The sequence below is a fragment of the Giraffa tippelskirchi genome, chromosome 7 (assembly GCF_054371585.1).
Source record: "Giraffa tippelskirchi isolate mGirTip1 chromosome 7, T2T-mGirTip1v1.2.pri, whole genome shotgun sequence".
NCBI classification, from domain to species: domain Eukaryota; kingdom Metazoa; phylum Chordata; class Mammalia; order Artiodactyla; family Giraffidae; genus Giraffa; species Giraffa tippelskirchi.
Genome location: NC_137281.1, coordinates 154832784 through 154851688, shown reverse-complemented (window position 1 = coordinate 154851688; position 18905 = coordinate 154832784). Strand labels below are relative to the sequence as shown.

General features: G+C 37.8%; 1 non-coding gene across 1 annotated transcript; it reads left to right on the top strand.

Moving 5' to 3' along the window:
- The first annotated feature begins 18440 nt into the window (after window positions 1-18440).
- TRNAK-UUU (transfer RNA lysine (anticodon UUU)) lies at window positions 18441-18513 on the top strand. The gene has a single exon. It is a non-coding gene; the product is annotated as a tRNA-Lys (tRNA).
- The last annotated feature ends 392 nt before the right edge of the window (window positions 18514-18905 follow it).

Here is an 18905-nt window from a genome sequence, read left to right as displayed (position 1 = left end):
GACCTACGCATGTGCTTCCTCGTAGAGGCCCATGTGCCCTAATGATTTTACACAACGAAATGCTGAATGGCCAAGATCTCAATTCCCATCCTTCCTTTTTGGGAGTTGAAATGAATCATAGGGCAAATTTTGCTGATCTCTGTGTAAACTCACTTGGTCACCTTCTCCATGGTGACCTGGCTTCAATCTGGTTATTTGGGTATTTACCCACCGGATATTCTTTTTAGCTATGATTTCTTTTTAAAGATCATAATAAAAAACTGTGGACAAGGCTACTAATCACCAAATAACAAAGCCATGGTGAGCTGGGGAGTGATAAAAGTGAATCCCGGGAGAAATAAATACCTTATTTTACATCCTGACCTGAAATTACTTTGAACATCTATAGTGAGAGGCCCATACTACTTCCAACAACAACAACAAACAAAAACACATAAGCTACAATATCTGTGTTTTAAAGCAGTCTTTCATACTCTGAATATGTTTGCAGGTTGTTTTCATAATAAATGCCTGTTTTAAAAGTGATACCATCTGCCTTAAGGGTCGCAATGTCAAAAGCAAGATTACTATTCAGCACTTAGTACATGAATGCTATAAGGCCTGAACTCAAAAAGGTAGCAGTTATCAATTTAGAAGCATGGATCAGATAACAAAAATAGAGAAATAAAAACAGTATTAAGAGTCTTCTTTACTGATAGTGCCATGATTAGTTCAGAGAACGAAACCTTAATACACAAAATATGCATGACAAAGTTAAGCTTTGCTTTTTCACAACTACTGAGCTAGGGGATCAATTTTTTGTTAAATTCTGATAACATTTCACTTCCACTGTGCAAAGAATCACCTAGGTGACCTACACCCAAGCTGACTATTTTAGCACAGGGATTTCACACAAAAACTGCTGTAGCTGCAGATCTCATATGATAATAAGAGAAAGGACAGGCTGGAGAGTGGGAATCAGAAGGAGTAGGGGTAGCCCTGAGTGCTCTCTTCCAGACTCATGGTAAATCTAAGTGAACTTGACAAAGTAGGTCAAAGCTATAAAGTATATCTGATCACATTAATGTCACAGATACATCACAATCACAAGGTTGAGAAATGATGTCCATTTCTCATGAGCTTAACAGTTTACAGCACATTTAAATATGTATTATCCTATTTATTTTAGGCTTCTTGAACCATCTAATGTAGTAGGGCTTATTATATTAATACTAACATAAGTCATATGGCTGATACTCCTCTCATGGACTTAGTTTTAATTTGCCAAGAAGCCACTAATTGCATGTCTTGTGCAAGGGCAAAGTCTGTTTTCTAATTTTTTAGAAAATTCCAAGCAATGCGCTCTCCCGTGGTGGCATTTGAATTCTGGAACCTTAATGTATGTACACTCTTGTGTGAGTTTTCCCTTATGAACACATATCTTGGTTTAGGTTTTCCCAGCACCACATGATGAGACAAGAATTTAAATGCCGATCATTTGTGTGGGAGTTCTCTGTATCCAAGAGAAAGCTGGTAGAGGAGTGAAAAAATAAAGCAGAAAAGGAAAACATCAATAAGGTCATGTAAGCCAGGTGCCTCTGTGGGTAACTGGAGCTCAGCTCTGCCAGTGAACACTTGGAGACATTGTAGCAAATGTCTAAAGAGTCTGTTCCCCCAGTCAGTGATTAGAGGGGCTCCATTCAAGGACAGTGATACTCCAATACTTTCAGTCTGCCATATGCATTGGGACAACAGTGTTCCTGAAGACAGTAAAAATCCCTTTGGCAGAGGTGGCAGGTGTTCTCAATGCCAGTGTTTTGGAGTAAATGCAGAAAGGATACGGAGAAGGCAACGGCACCCCACTCCAGTACTCTTGCCTGGGAAAATCCCATGGACGGAGGAGCCTGGTAGGCTGCAGTCCATGGGGTCACGAAGAGTTGGACACGACTGAGGAACTTCACTTTCACTGTTCACTTTCATGCCTTGGAGAAGGAAATGGCAACCCACTCCAGTGTTCTTGCCTAGAAAATCCCAGGGACGGGGGAGCCTGGTGGGCTGCCATCTATGGGGTCGCACAGAGTCGGACACGACTGAAGTGACTTAGCAGCAGCAGCAGCAGCAGAAAGGATATAGATAAAGATATGGATTCAATCTCCGTGCCTCCCATGTTATGGTAAAGTACATTCGTTGTGAAAGATTTCTTTTTTAACTAATTAAAATATATGATATTGATATCTAAGCATAACATGTCCTTAATTTGAGTTAAAACTAAGAAATCTTTCATATTGTGCACTTTGTGGATTTAAGTGAAAATCTGAGGTCAGAAGCAGGGTCGTATTGTAGAAACCACTGTGCTGTCTGACCTCTATTTTCCTCTCCTTTTCCCTCTTTCCAGTTCTTCTCTTTATTGATTTGATCCTCCCATTTCTCTGAAGCAGAATACATTCTTCTTAATCATGCTAACAGATTTAATGTCATAAACTTTTTTATTTCTTTTTTTGTGTGTATGCATGTATTCCTTTAGAATTCATTTCCCTTACTTAAAAAAAAAAAACAAAAAACTTCTAACAAATTTAACGCTTTTCCCAAGAGGAGTGCTAGTCAATGATATTTAATGATATTCATCACAGTAGTTTGACACATAAGGAAATCGAGGCAGAAGTGTCTCTATTAATTTTTTTGCTATTGCAAAGTTGAGAAATATTAAAGGTCTTCTGATTCTAGAGCCTGAGATTCTTCCCCAAACAAAGCAGCTTCTGATCATGGCTTAAATAATGTAAATAAATGTAGAGCAAGACTCAGCCAGCTGTGACCTAGCTTTAGGGTACTTTCTCCTGCCCTACCTTGCCAAAGAGGTAGCTGGATAGGCAGAAGGTTGGAGAGAGGACTGCTTGACTCCCAGTGACTCCAACATGACCTATTTGTCTTTAGGACTTGATACTGTATGTCAGCCTTGCTTGAGAGTTTCCGTAATTTTATTCTTTTTCAGCTTCTTTAAGTTATATTTCAAGATGAATTATGATGAGAACCAGGAAGCATGATTTTATAAGGAAATAGTGTTTTTTTGGTGACAAAGCAAATGCTATTTTAATATATTTTAAAAATGCTACACAAAGTATGCTTTGGTTATCTACACAATTTTGAACTTTCATTCTTAGACCATGATAGTCAAACAATGGAATCAAATATTTTTTGTGAAAATTCTATGACTTTACCTTTTATTAGGCTGTTTTCTACTTGCCATTGGCTTCCCAGGTGACTCAGTGGTAAAGAACCCACCAGACAATGTAGGAGTCACAGGAAATGTGAGCCTGAACCCTGGGTCTGGAAGATCCCCTGTAGGAGGAAATGGCAACTCAATCCAGCATCCTCGCCTGGAAACTCCCACGGATAGAGGAGCCTAGCAGGCTACAGTCTAGGATTTGCCAAGAGTCAAAGGATACTGTAAGGATTCCCATAGTTTGAGTGGAGAATAAAAACTAATATATTTTCCTTACCTTGAAAGAATAACATATAAAGTCAAAAAATGTCTCCATCACTGATCCCTGGTGACCTCACACATGCGCACATAGGCCACCAAGGCAGAGTCTAGCACAGCAGTTTCTCTGAGGCTTGGAGGAGTTCCATGTGGTCCTCCCAGGACTTAAGAGCATGATAAACCCGTGAAGGGATTCTGGGGGTTCATCTCCCATGCGCGTCCCGACCTTCCCTGGGAGGCTACCTTGGGATCATTTCTCTTTGCCTCCCAGGTTCCGGTGACTATGAGGCTCTCTGCCCACCTCCTTCAGAGGAGAGCTGCAAGATATATAACCCCTAGGTGTAGCCTAGGTTTGGCTCCACAGTACTGAGAGACATCCAGCATCTCACACTGCAGTCACCCATTGATGTGCCCTCTATGACAGGTGTCCCCAATCTCCAGGGTCTAATGCCTGATGATCTGATGTAGAGCTTATGTCTTAGAAATAAAGTGCACAATAAATGTAATGCACTTGAATCATCCAGAAACCAGCTCCCCACTCCAGTCCATGGAAAAATTCTCCACAAAACCCATGCCTGTGCCCAGAAGTTTGCAGGCCACTGCTGTATGCTGTTTGGGCTTCCCTGGTGACTCAAACAATAAAGAATTTGCCTGCAGTGAAGGAGGTCTGGATTAGATTCCAGGGTTAAGAATAACCCCTGGAAAAGGGAATGGCTGTCTACTCCAGTATTCTTGCCTGGAGAATTTAATGGGCAGAGAAGCCTGGCAGGCTACAGTTATAGTGTCGTAAAAGAACGGGACATGACTGAGCCACTAAAAGCACACACATGCACGCTGTAGGCTGTACACGGCAGGGACCTGAAGGCTGGCATCTTTGTCTGTTCTTCCTTTTGATGTACCTAATAAACTGTCTGAGTCTAAAAGCAGCTTCATGTACCTTCACTAGCAGAGCTAGGCAGGCCTTGGCATCAAGCTTCTCTTCTCTTCCGAGCTTGATAGTGATAACTCCTTGTCAGGTAGGGAAAGCCTCTGATATATCTTCAAGACCCTTGGTGAGGAGCAACACTTCATTTTGAGAGTTCCTGACATTTTGTGATCTTCTAGAAAAAAATAAAAATAAGAATTGAACCAATTTTCTGTATTGTCATATCAGGGGGAAAACTAACTTTAATAAACTTTTTGACTTTAGCTAAGCTTGTGTGGCTCTTTTTTCTTCACCAGAAATTCCCTTAGGATTGAATTACGGTATTGACACTGGGAAGCCCTCATAACAGGGCTTTCCGAGTGGTTCAGTAGTAAAGAATCTGCTTGTCAATGTAAGAGATGTGGATTCAATCCTTGGGTCAGAAAGATCATCTGGAGGAGGAAATGGCAACCTACAACAGTATTCTTGCCTAGAAAATCCCATGCGCAAAGGAGCCTGGTGGACTAAAGTCCAAGCGGTCATGAAGATTCAGACACAACTTAGCAACTGAACACAGCACAAGTGGGGTCAAAATACTGCCTGGCTGGTATTCAGTGATCGTTAAAAAAAATAAGAACATTGTGAATCAAGACACCTGCACACAGCTTAACAAGAGGGATCAAATCAAAGTACATCTTCTGGAAATAACTATCTTGCCTTAAAAGTCCTATTTATGTAGATATCCAGCTCTTTCATCTGATGTTAATATTCCATGTATAGGCTTTAATAATGCACATAAAATTCAGATTTAGCTTATTTTTAAAACCCTTTGAAATTCCCCCAAGTAGCCCATGGCCTTGAAATGGCCATGCCTTAAAATCTGAGAGCCACTCTTCTCAATCCCCCTCTTGATTACACATTGTTTTGAGCACCTACTATATACCAAGACCATTTTCTTATTGATTTAAAAAAATTTTTATATTAGAGTAGAGCCAATTAACTGTTGTGAAAGCTTCAGGTGAACAGCGAAGGGGCTCAGTCATATGTATACATGTATCCATTCTCCCTTAAACTCCCCTCTCATCCAGGCTGTCGTATAACATTGAGCAGAGTTCCCCATGTTATACAGTACAACTTTGGTGTTTATCCATTTTAAATACAGAAGTGTGTACATGTCAATCCCAAACTCCTTAACTGTCCATTCTCCCCACCATTTTCACCTGGAAACCATAAATTTGTTCTCTAAGTTTGCGTGTCCGTTTCTGTTTTGTAAATAAATTTGTCTGTACCATTTCCTTTCTAGATTTCTCATGTAAGGGGTATCATATGATATTTCTCTTTGTCTGACTTCATTCAGTATGATCTCATTCTCTATCAGCCTGTGTACATCCATGTTGCTGCAAATTGTATTATTTCATTCTTTTTAATGGCTGAATAATATTCCATTGTATACGCATACCACATCTTTAACCATTCCTCCATCGATGGACATTTAGGTAGCAACCAAGACCTGTAAATATGTAGTCATTTACTATGTACCATGTAATTATTGCCTCCCAAGAGGTAAAAATCATTGTCTTTATTTTTATGCAAAAAAACTGAAGTCAAAAACATTAGGTGTTCTGGACAATGTCCTCAGCTAATCAAGGGTACAGGTGAGACCACAATTCCTGACAAAGAGCCTTTTTTCTTTCCATTTGGCTTCAGTCTCATTTATGTAGCATTCATGTTCAAAGGGGATGAGGTGGTTTTCATAGCAGTCCTTATAATAGCGAGAATAAAATTTACTTTGAACTAGATGCTTAGAAACAATGCTAAAGGGAGTCTCATAATTTAAAACATTTTAGTAATGAAATATGTTTGGTTTTCCTAAAATGAAAAAAAAAATCTGAAGATCTGGACTACATATTGGATTAATCAATCAATAAGGGAAATCTGGCATTCTATCATAGACATGACAATAGTGAATTTTTAAAAAATGTATGGCAGAATTATTGCTGAAGTTAAGTTTCATAGTTGAAGCTTCATGGTTGAAGTTAAGTTGTAAACATCTTTTGGTTATAATGTGTTCCTGTCAGAGACTTTGGAAATAAACTCTATGCAGTAACCTTTGTGAAACATGCCATGTTTCAAAAGAATCCTAGGAGACAATGATTTCAAAGGACTAACACTAATGCTTTTTTTAAAAATTACATATCTAAAGTATTTCTCTTAAATATTTATTGATTCACTACAGTGGCCCCTGTAATGGACCAAGAAGGTACTGGAATTTTGGGATTCACAAATGAATGATTCAGATAAAAATGATCCCCCGGAATCATATGCAAGGCTAAACATTTCCCCAGAAATAGCTGTTGTCACTGCATGAAATATTTCTAGGACTATGTTTGATATTTCCTTCAGATTCTTGGAGAGTACTTATATGGATACCTGTCGTCATGTCTGATCTCTGCTTTAAGGTTAAGTTTCATTTTCTCCTATAAATAGTCCTTCATAAGTATTTGGAGACTCAGGCGGAGGTCAGCTACTTGCTGCAAAGTACTGATGAGAAGATATCACCTCTTCCTTCTAAAAGATCATAAACATCATCAGTTTTGATCCAGCATATTTAGGAGGGATGTCTGTTGAGCTGTGAGGTAGGAAGGCAATATCCACTTAGTGGGCAGATCGTTTGAGTCAAGCCTGGCAATAAAAAGGGTGGCAGATTTCACACTGTGACTGTCTATGATTTGCGTCTGATATCTGAATTTGGAAAGTGGTCAAAAATCATTAAGAGTGAAGACTGTGGAAAAAAGTGAGCAATATATTCTAAAAACTTTCAACTTTCTACAAAAAGGGCTCAGAAAAGATGTGTTGACATTTGTAATTGACATCTTAATTGACTTGAGTAAACTAATGGTAAATTTCCTTTCTTAAAATGTAATCTGATTACAGGTTAAAAGAAGATTACTATTTAGCCAACAAGTCTGTAAGTTATTCATTTAATCACTTATTACACTGTGACCCTTTCTTTGTAGACCTAGATTAAGAAAATTTTAAAAAGGGCCTTCCCTGGTGGCTCAGCCATAAAGAATCTGCCTGCAATTCAGGAGGCACAGGAGACATAAATTCAATTCCTGGATCAGGAAGATCCTGTGGAGGAGGAAATGGCTACCCACTTCAGTTTTCTTGCCTCGGAAATCTCATGGACAGAGGAGGCTGGTGGGCCACAGTCCATGGAGTTGCAAAGAGTCAGAAATGACTGACCCCCACACACAAAGCAATGACAACTAATTTGAATAAGAAGATTTACTAAGAGTTATTTGATGTGTAATTATTATGCACCACTGATATTAGCTTTACTTGTTATTTTATTTACTCCTCTCAGTAGCATTGTGCGTGCATGCCCAGTCGTTCAGTTGAGTTTGACTCTCTGGATCTCTATGGACTGTATCCCACCAGGCTCCTCTGTCCATGAGATTTTCCAGGCAAGAATACTGGAGTGGGTTGCCATTTCTTCCTCCAGGGGATCTTCCTGACCCAGGGATCGAAGCCACATCTCCTACGTTTCCTGCAATTGCAGGAAGCCCTGATAACCTAATACCTGGGAAGCCCTAATAACATTATTATTATATATTATTACAACTATTTGATAATACGTTGAGGTTGGTTTCAGTGAAATTATTTGCTAAAGGGTATACAGTTAGCCTCTGACAAGCCTAATATCAGAATCCAGGACTATCTGATTCTAAATCATGAACTATTTTTTTTAATCATAATTGCTGTTTAAGATATAAGAGAGCTTATTTACATATATAGGTATTCTGGGTAGTACACTTTTTTAAAGTTCCTTACTTTGTGTAGACACTGTATACAAACATAACTTGAGAACCTAGGTCTAGAAAATCAAACTTACTCACATGCTTTTGCAAGTGTTCCTTGTTATTTATAAAATGAGATACATGCTAAATGTTGGAAATTAGAACACATATTTAATATGCAAATATCTTCAATCTTGGAACTAGTGACTAATTTCTATTCTGCAGTTACGTGAAGAACAGTGTTAAGCATTTTCAGGACCGAATGCCCTCCTTTTAAAATGCAGCCCTCTCTCTAACTCTCAGATTGTCATCTATTCTCTGACACAAGCAACCTGGTTCCCACGTGGAACATTCAGAGCCTGCCCTGTACAGACTCATTTACAGTGACTCCATTTAAGTCACACTTTTTAAATAGTTCCCAAGAGACCAAATTCAAATAGAGCAGAGCCAACCACATCAGCCACCACACACAGCTGGGCTGAGTGACAGGCATGTTGAATCTGTTCATTTTGAATCTCTTTGGCACTTGTGTCTAACAATGGTACTGTATGAAATCTAGCTGTTAAGTCCCTGGACTTGGCTCCATCCAGGGTGGGGACAACATCTAAGGCAACACAAAGCAACGCAGTGATAATATGCCCAAATGCTCAGCTTACCTCTTTTGGAAGATGATCATTTTGGCCAAGGAAATGGCCCTAGAGAATAAGACTAGGGGTCTAGCTACTTTCGAATTGAAAGGCTTTCACAATCAGTTCTACTTCACATTGTGCTATCCACACCAAGCATCCTCCACTCTACGTGACTTTATCACCATTATTTGTCACCTCATCCTTTCTCATTCTTGCCTCTACATCTCATGCTGCTCCTATTTAATATTCTTGCCATTAATATGAGTTTGGTTAGATGGCCCCAATGACTGTTTCTAATGTGGATGCCCATGCTGTCCTTGGCTGTTCCTTCCACTGATATATATTCTCAAAGCTCCCCTTCTGGATACTATCCTTGATGGTGCTCCGGGGAGGTCTAAACAAAAAGACAGGTATAAAAGCAAGTAGAGCTGATGACTTCAACTCAGCTGTCTCTCTTCTCTAAATCTGAGGATAAATTTTTCACTCTTTGAAAATGTAATCCCATAACATTCTCCATTTATAATAGGACTATTGGTTTTATATCCATACTAGGTTTCTGCAGCAAGATTGAATCCCCTCGAAAAAGAGTGAACACCTTATCTAACTTTCACATTTTCTCATTACTATTTCTACTTCTGGAAACTGAGCAAAACTTAGGCTATTTGTAATAAGTGTTGATTTGTATTTTCTGTCTCCTAATATCCTCCCATGCCTATATCTTACTTCTCCTGAATATGCAATGACTTGTAATTCCATATTGCTAAAGGCAGATTTTTAACTGTGGGAAGTTTTAAAAATAAAAATCTACAAAATCAACAACAACTTTGAAATGTGTTGATTTTACTTATCATCTTTCCATCTCAGTAGAATTTATGTCCTAAGAAAAATACATCTATATATTTAAGGACCAACTTTCAGTTTTACTGGATAAGAGAATCCTGGCTAAGAGAAAGCAAGGAGTCATAACCATACCCTGAGACCTCAGGGATCTCTGCTTCTCTGCTTGGATGTCTCCTGCTCAGGAAATAAATAAATAAATAAAAATTAATAGTCACAAAACTCAGCCAACTACAGAAAAATTTCAATCATTACACATATAAACTAAAAGAAACCGTAGTATACCAGTATGCTAAAATTTAATGGAAGAAGACCTTGGCTTAATTTCTGATATTTCTACTTGGGCACAATATTTCATGTCTCTTTACCTCAGCTTATAATTTCTAAGACAGGCATAGCCGTAGCATTTCCCTCCTAGGATTATTATAAGGATTAAAATTAGTATGACAAGTATACTTAAAACATCACTAGACAGAACAAGAACTCAGTTGACTTTAGCTATAATTTACATTTTGCTTCTTATGAGTATTATTGTTGTGGCGTGCATGCTCAGTCATGTCCAACTCTTTGCCAACCCTATGGACTGTAGCCCACCAGGCTACTCAATCTAGGCAGGAATACCAGAGTGGCTTGCCATTTCCTCCTCCAGGGGATCTTCACGATCTAAGGACTGAACCCACATCTCCCGTGTCTCCTGCACTGGCAGGTAGGTTCTATATACCACTGAGCCACCTAGAAAAGCAATGAGTATTATGCCTTCACATAATTTTGATCTCCCCATCTTATAGTTAAGAATATAAGGGAGACTACATTAAGTTTGCAACCGCACACTGAACAATAATGTATATATGAAAAAGTCAAGCTTTTTGACTTTCAGCCCTCTGTTCTTCCCTCATTGTGTGACATTTTGTCAAACGATATTTTTATTTTGATAGCAACTGCTATTGGTTAGTCACCAAGTCGTGTCTGACTCTTTTGCAATGCCATGGACAGGCTCCTCTGCCCATGGGATTTCCCAGGCAAGAACACTGGAGCGGGCTGCCATTTCCTTCTACAGGGGATCTTCCTGACCCAGGGATTGAATCCATGTCTTCTGCACTGGCAGAAGGATTCCTTACTGCTGAGCCACTAGGAAGACCTTAATAGCAATTATCACTTTCTAACATTTTTTACATAGTAATGTCTGTTGTTTTCACACTCCCAATAATATCATTGTGATATAATATTGATGATGGCACGACATGCACTTGTTCTGTTTGTTGAAATCTCTCTGGAACCCTAAACAGTGTCTGCTCCATAAATATTTGTAGAATGAATGAATGATTAAACTTTAGAATATATCTGTGTGGGGGGCAGGAGAGGCATTTTCAGCCTTTTCTCCTTTTGCAATGGGATTTATGCCATCTCTGCTAGATACCTCTTCACACAGCCAGGCCACGTAGCAGAGAAGAGTTCTTGATATTGTGATTGGCCAGACCTTGGCAGGTTAAAGAAGAATAGTTATTATTAGGGAAATAGGGTCCATTCCTCACTTCCTCTTACATTTTATGCACCAGTAGATTAGATAAACCAGAGGCTTTATTGATCCACTCTTCTTTTTCTCTGTTGATTTCATGTAATTATGAAGGTGAGTGGACTTAAGCACTGACCTTGTAAACTGCACCTGTTCTAAGATTTGACAAGTATTTTGACTGGGGCTTAGGATAAAACTAAGCACTGGGACTGGGGCAAAAACTGAGTACAAGACCCCACTTAGGCTAAGGGTCAGCCTTAGTGTTAACAAATCTTAGTGTCAGAGCTCTTCGGCTAGTAATTAAGAAGCTTTTGGATGTCTATTTTGCATTGGTCTTTGAATTTAGATTCCTTAGAACTTTAGGAGAGGTGGAGGGATGCTTGCCTGGGCAGGAAAGAATTTGGACAATTTTTGACCCTCGACCATAACATCATTAAAAAATAGTCGTCCCTCAGTATCCACAAGGGAGCGGTTCCAGGATCCTCAGTAAACACCAAAATCCATGGATGCTCAAGTTGCTTATATAAAATAATGAAGTAGTTGCATTCACCTTATGCACAGCCTCCCATATACTTTCAATCCTCTCTAAATTAGTTGTAATAGCCAATACAGTGTAAATGCTATGCAAATAAGTACAAGTGTGAGACAAATTCAACTTTGATTTTATTAGAAATTTCTGAATATTTTTTCAATATTTTCATCTATGGTTGGTTAGATCTGTGGATGTAGAACTAAAAGTTAAAAAGGCTGACAATGGAGCTTTCTTTTCTAGCAGGGCTTCCCTCTTGCATCGCAATGACCCAGCTAAGAGTTGCATCAAACAACAGAGAACATAGGCTTTAACATCAGAAGAATATTGTGACTCTATTACTTTATTAATTGTGACATACACTGGGAAAGAAACTAAGACTTGATTTCTTCATTAGTATATTGTCCATAATGTCTGAAATAAAGAAATTAGATAATGTTTGTAAAATGCTTAGCATAGTGTCTGGTGCCTTCTAAAGGGAGTCAGACTGGAGAGTAACAGTAAGGTGTCCACTGTGTGTGTATGTAGAGGTGGGGATACGGGTGAAGGATTTAAAATAGGCTAGCATGTGGCAGCATGCACACACCAGAATCACCAGGAAAATGGGAAATTTTGTAACAGGCAATAGCAAAGAATTGAGGTGGCATAAACCACTAGGTAGAAATAAAAGAAAACCAGAGTACAGTCAAAGCTATGGGTTTTCCAGTGGTCATGTATGGATGTGAGAGTTGGACCATAAAGAAGGCTGAGCACCAAAGAATTGCTGCTTTTGAATTGTGGTGCGGGAGAAGATTTTTGCAAGTTCCTTGGATTACAAGGAGATCAAACCAATCCATCCTGAAGGAAACCAACCCTGAATATTCATTGGAAGGACTGACGCTGCAACTGAAACTCCAGTACTTTGGCCACCTGATGCGAACAGCTGACTCATTGAAAATGATCATGATGCTGGGAAAGATTGAAGTCAAAAAAGGAAGAGGGCGGCAGAGGATGAGATGTTTGGATGGCATCACCAACTCAAACGACATGAGTTTGAGCAAACTCCAGACTCTGGGAGATGGTGAAGGACAGGGAAGCTTGGGGTGCTGCAGTCCATGGGGTCACAAAGAGTGGGACACAACTGAGTGATTGAATAACAGTAACAAGTATAAGAAAAAGAAGTATCTGCCAGTTGCAGGGCCAGCAAGATGTTATGGTAGAAAAGTCAGTCATGGCTTCAGATCATTGAATGTCTACTAAGAATGCATATGATTCTCACAGGCACACATTTTCCCCAGCTCTATTTTACAATCTAACCTTTAGGCCCTGTTGACAAATCTTTTCATTATGCAAACAAAGAATTTTGTACTTTGGGTGTGTGTAGGATTTGAAGTCAGTTAAATAGATGTATTGGATTTCTTAAGTTCCAATGGGCCTGACTTTGTTTGTTTACACTTTTGCACTTCTTGTTATTTCAGTGATGCAATGTGTCAGCACCTCTGAGAGAAGTCTCTTGAGGGATTTCTCTGAAAGTCAAGTTGTGAACTTCAAGATATTTTTTCTAGAGAATTGTCAACCATTATGATTTGGGTCCTGTAACCTGCTTTATGTGAATTTGCTGAATATTTATGGAAATAGTCCATGTGCTGATCCTGATCACAGCAAGAGATGATTCAGTAGAATTTCATCATCCATTTCTTATAATGTTGTGTAAGAGTTGTCATTGTTTGTGGTTGAACTAGATCTGGTGTCAAAATGATGTTTGTTTTTTTTTAAGTTTATTGCTCTAAGTATTTCCTAATTAAATAGAGAAAACTGTTACTGAGCCATTCAGTTGCATTGAATTTGTAATCATGAGTCTTACAATTTATTCTTCTTAAAAATCTAATATTAATTAGTGTTCCAAAATGTCGAAAGTAAGCCATAGATTAATATATCTTTTTTGAGGTTTTGTCAAAATTGAAAATAATTCTATAAATGTTTATTTCCTAATCAAACATCTCTTCTCATTTGACTCAAAGAGAAATAATACATAGCAAAATAAAATACCTCCATTCTCATTAATTTTGTTGCATTCCTAGAAGAAATGTGGGTCCTAAGGTGTGTCAACTTGGCTTCCTTAATAATCATCACTTATGGATCATTTAAATATGAATCACCTTCATTCCTTAGTCAGCCTGAACATTGATTTAAACCCATGGAGGTCAACTTAATTTCTAGACATAGAAACAAAAAGGATAATTATGACATAAGCTAGAAAATAAGAGCACTGTGATGTATCAGAATCATATCTTGTTAATATGATCTTTCTGGGATCTTGAAAGCTGAGAAGGTCCAACCAATTTTTGTCATGTCCTTTTAGAATAGAAAGTTGAAATGTTGGTCAAGCAAGGAAATAGAAGCAATAAATTTAAAGAGGTACCATCAGATAAAATGATTGAGTCAGTCCGGATTATCTCCAGGATAATCCATTATGATTTGGAAGGCTGCTAATTTCTTTTTTTTTTTTTTTGACTTTTAATTAGTTTATTTTCTATTTTTTAACTTTACAATATATTGTATTTATTTTGCCATACATTGACATGAATCCACCATGGGTGTACATGTGTTCCCCTTCCAGAACCCCCCTCCCACCTCCCTCCTCATCCCATCCCTCTGGGTCATCCCGGTGCACCAGCCTGGAGCACTCTGTATCATACATTGAACCTGCACTGGTGATTTGTTCCACATATTATAATTTACATGCTTCCATGCCATTCTCTAATTTCTTATTGAGATTCACTTTTAAACAGATACAGAGCAAGATCCTGATGGGCCTTCATCAAAGAAAGACATCTCTCTTTGCAATATTATTTCAAAAGTACATAAATTTATTGTAGTCTAATTGTTTTAAAGGTTTGTGCATTCAGGTTTACTGATCTGTGCTTGTACATCTTTGTCATGTTTTGATGTTGTAATCATGCTAGCTACAGAAATGAATTGTGAAATATTTCCTTCTCTCTTTTTTTCATAGTTACTACTTTGCTCTAAAATATTTGGCAGAATTTACAAATAAAACTATATGGACATGGTTTTTTTTCAATCAGAAAGCTATTTATTATAAGTTAACATATATATGTATATATACATACACACACACACACACACACACACACACACACATATATATAGGTGCTAGCAGATTATTTATTTTGTCTTGAGTTAGTTTATGCTTTTAAAAAGTGTCCATTTCATCAGAATCATTGAATTAATTAGATGAAAGTGGCTCATAAAATTTACGTATTCTTCTTTCATTTCTGTAGATGTTACAATATTTCCTTTGTTACTACTGACATTGGTAACAGGTTTTCTTTCTTCTCTTGCTTTCTTCTGCCCTTCCTCTTTTTCCTTCTTGCTTTCTTCCTTCCTTCCTTTCCTTTGCCCTTTCTTTCTTCCTTCCTTCCTATTTCATTCATTTCCTTTGTTCCTCATTTTGCTAAGATTTGCTAGTCTGATAAATTTTTAAATTATGAGTTTTTTAGATTTTCTGTATTTTACAACCATTTTCATTGATTTCTACTTTGATTTTTAATACCTTTTTAGCTTTAAATTATTGGTTTAAATAATAGTTTTTAACACTGATTTTTCCAATATGGACAATTTTGTTATAATTTTTCCCTTTAAGTGTTCCTATATCTGTACCTTAAAACTTATGTATGTCATATCTATGTTAATTCAAAACTTTCCTTGTGATATCACTGTCATCAGTTACTTAATAATGTGCCATTAAATTTCCAAATACCCTTGTCTCCTTTCAATATCTCAATGTCATTGATATCTAAATTAATTTTGAGACTTGTTTTGTGGCCCAACATATGGTCTGTCTTAGAGATATTCTATGTACATTTGAAGAGAAGGTGTGTTCTTCAGTGATTGGATGTAATGTTCTAAAATGTTACACAGGTCAAGATACATTGTTCACGTATCTTATAATCTTACTGCATTTTTTTGGGTCCATTTGTTATATCAGTTACTGAGAGAAGGTTGGTTATAATGTTCAATTATATTTGGGATTTGTCTATTTATATTTAGTTAACATATGAAAATAACCTTTATAAGATTTTGAAAATGTGTCATTTTGTATGTGAGTTCCTAAATATTTACTGAGTGCTTCTTTTATTTTGAAGTGAAGTCACTCAGTCGTGTCCGACTCTTTGCAACCCCATGGACCGTAGCCTACCAGGCTCCTCTGTCCACGGGATTTTCCAGGCAGAATGCTGGAGTGGGTTGCCATTTCCTTCTCCAGGAGATCTTCTCAACCCAGGGATTGAACCCGGGTCTCCCACATTGTAGGCAGACGCTTTACTGTCTGAGCACATTTTGTGATATTAATAAATCATACTTCCCTCCCCAAATCTTATCTAATTTATTTCACATTACCTACAAACCAGCAAAACTAACCGAATATAGTTTAGAAGAAATCATACATAATTTACGTTTAGGCTTTAGCTGTTTTACTTCTCAGGGAATGACACATCAATTGTTGTTATCATAGTTTTATTTTTACATATTAATGAAATCAATAGCTATCTCTGTACTATGAAAATGTTTCATGTAATTTGAAAAATACTAATTAAATTATAATATAATAATATAAAGGTAATTGGTACAACCTGGAAATGCCATCAGTTAAGAGACAGAAAGCTAAAAATTCCATTACTTTTAAGATTTATTCATCACAGAGAAGCTTCCAAGAAAATAAGAAAAAAAAAAAAAAAACTGGCTTATGGGCTCTTTCTGCACTATTATCTATTATTTTCAAGATTTACTCATATGTTCCAAAGGGACACATTAGTTAAAGTGAATACTCAGGTGTAAATCAAAATTGTCCCTTTAGACTATCCAATATCTTACTGCAATACTAATATGGTTCATAGAGCCATTTTATACTGAAAATAAATTAATATTGCTGGAAATAGAAAGTGCAAGAGAATTTTCCTTTTCCTTGCCAATCATCCTAGCCTTATAAAAATCAGATTTTCCGTCTAACACATTTGAATCACTATATAATGCTTGTTTGATTTTCAAATAATTTCTGGAATTCAACACTTTCTTTACTCTCTATAGATATAAACCTCAAATTAATTGTGATAGAGGGGAACTCATTAATGTGCAATTGAAATCCATAGATAACAAAAAATTAATCAATTTTAAGCAAAATTGATTGATTATAATTTTATCTCTCAGCTGATTCTTCATTTATAAAAAGAGACTGGCATTTATAAGAAAACTCAAGGCCAATTTTGGATGGGTTTACCTTATCTGAAAGGTAGAATATGGATGAAAAGAAAAAGAAAAAACTTTGGATAAATCTCAAATTGAATCATTAGTTCCTAAATAGTACAGTGCTGACCAGATAAAAATTATCTTCTATATTTCTTCCTTTTTTTTGTATTATTTATAACCCACATAACTCACTACCATTCAGAATTTTAGAGCTGTAAGAGCTCTTACTACTCATCCAATCCAAATTTCTCCTTAAAAGACAAATTAAAAACAACAGCCACATATCCTGTGGATGTGCTTTTGGTTTTTCACTGTTGAATTTTTCCATGCATTCTGTTCTTTTATGTTTTTTTAATGATGATCCTCTGTTTCTGCAAGTGTGATGGTAATTTTATATATCAAATTGAAGGGTGGTTTTGGGTGAGATTAATCTTTAAGTCAGTGAAGATTGAGAAAAGCAGATTATTCTCTGTAATGACAGTGGAACACATCCAGTCAGTTGAAGGCTTGAATAGAACAAAAAACAGACTTTTCAGAGTAAGAAGAAAATTTCCAGCCTTCCAGTCTTTGGGCTGGAACATTGGCTCAGCTTATCAGACGTTATCAGACATTCTTTTTCAGGGGTTCCAAAAAACATAACAAATTATATATATATATACACACATATACATATACATATATATATAACAACAGCAAATTATATATATATATATATATATATTGCTGCTGCTGCTGCTAAGTCGTTTCAGTCGTGTCCGACTCTGTGCGACCCCATAGATGGCAGCCCACCAGGCTCTGCCGTCCCTGGGATTCTCCAGGCAAGAACACTGGAGTGGGTTGCCATTTCCTTCTCCAGTGCATGAAAGGGAAAAGTGAAAGTGAAGTCGCTCAGTTGTGCCCGACTCTTAGCGACCCCATGGACTGTAGCCTACCAGGCTCCTCCATCCATGGGATTTTCCAGGCAAGAGTACTGGAGTGGGGTGCCATCGCCTTCTCCATATATATATATATATATATATTATAATTTATGAAAATAAGGGTTTGTGGATATAATATATATGCATGCATGCTAAGTCACTTCAGTCATGTTTGATTCTTTGCGACCATATGGACTGTAGCCCACCAGGATCCTCTGTCCATGAGATTCTCCAGGCAAGAATACTGGAGCATGTTGCCATGCCCTCCTTGAGGGTATCTTCCCAACCCAGGGATTGAACCCACATCTCTTACATCCCTTTGTTGGCAGGCAGGTTCTTTACCACTAGAGCTACCTGTGAAGCCAAAACCTTATAGTGTGTATATATATATACATACACATGCACATACAAAGGTTTTGGCTCATGTGACTATGAGGCTGAGAAGTCCTACAAGCTGCCCTCTGAAAACTAGAGAGCTAAGAAAGCCAGTGGTAGAGTTTGAAGGTCCAAGAGCTAGAGTGATGATGATATCGATTGCAGCTTGAATCTAAAAGTTTTGAGAGCCAGGATCACTGAGTGGTGAGAGATTTATATTCCAGCTCAAGTAGTTGCCCAGATAGCTCAGTCAGTAGAGCATCAGACTTTTAATCTGAGGGTCCAAGGTTCATGTCCCTGTTCAGGCATTAGTCTACCTCTCTGAACTTCCCTGGTGGCTCAGAGGGTAAAGAATCTACCTGCAATGTGGGAGAACCAGGTTCAATCCCTGGTTTGGGAAGATTCCCCGGAGAAGGGAATGGCAATTCACTCTAGTATTCCTGCCTGGAGAATTCCATGGACAGAGGAGCCACATGTATCAGGTGGGCTACAGTCCTTGGGGTTGCAAAGAGTCGGACACACCTGAGTGACTAGCACTCAAGTAGTTAGGCAGAAAGAAAGAGAAGCCTCCCTTCCCTACCTTTCTGTGTTACTCAGGCCCTCAACAGATTAAATGATGCCCATCCAAGTTGCAGAGGTCAATTCACTTTCCTCAGTTTACTGATTCAAGTAAACTGATTTCAGACACACCCAGAAATAA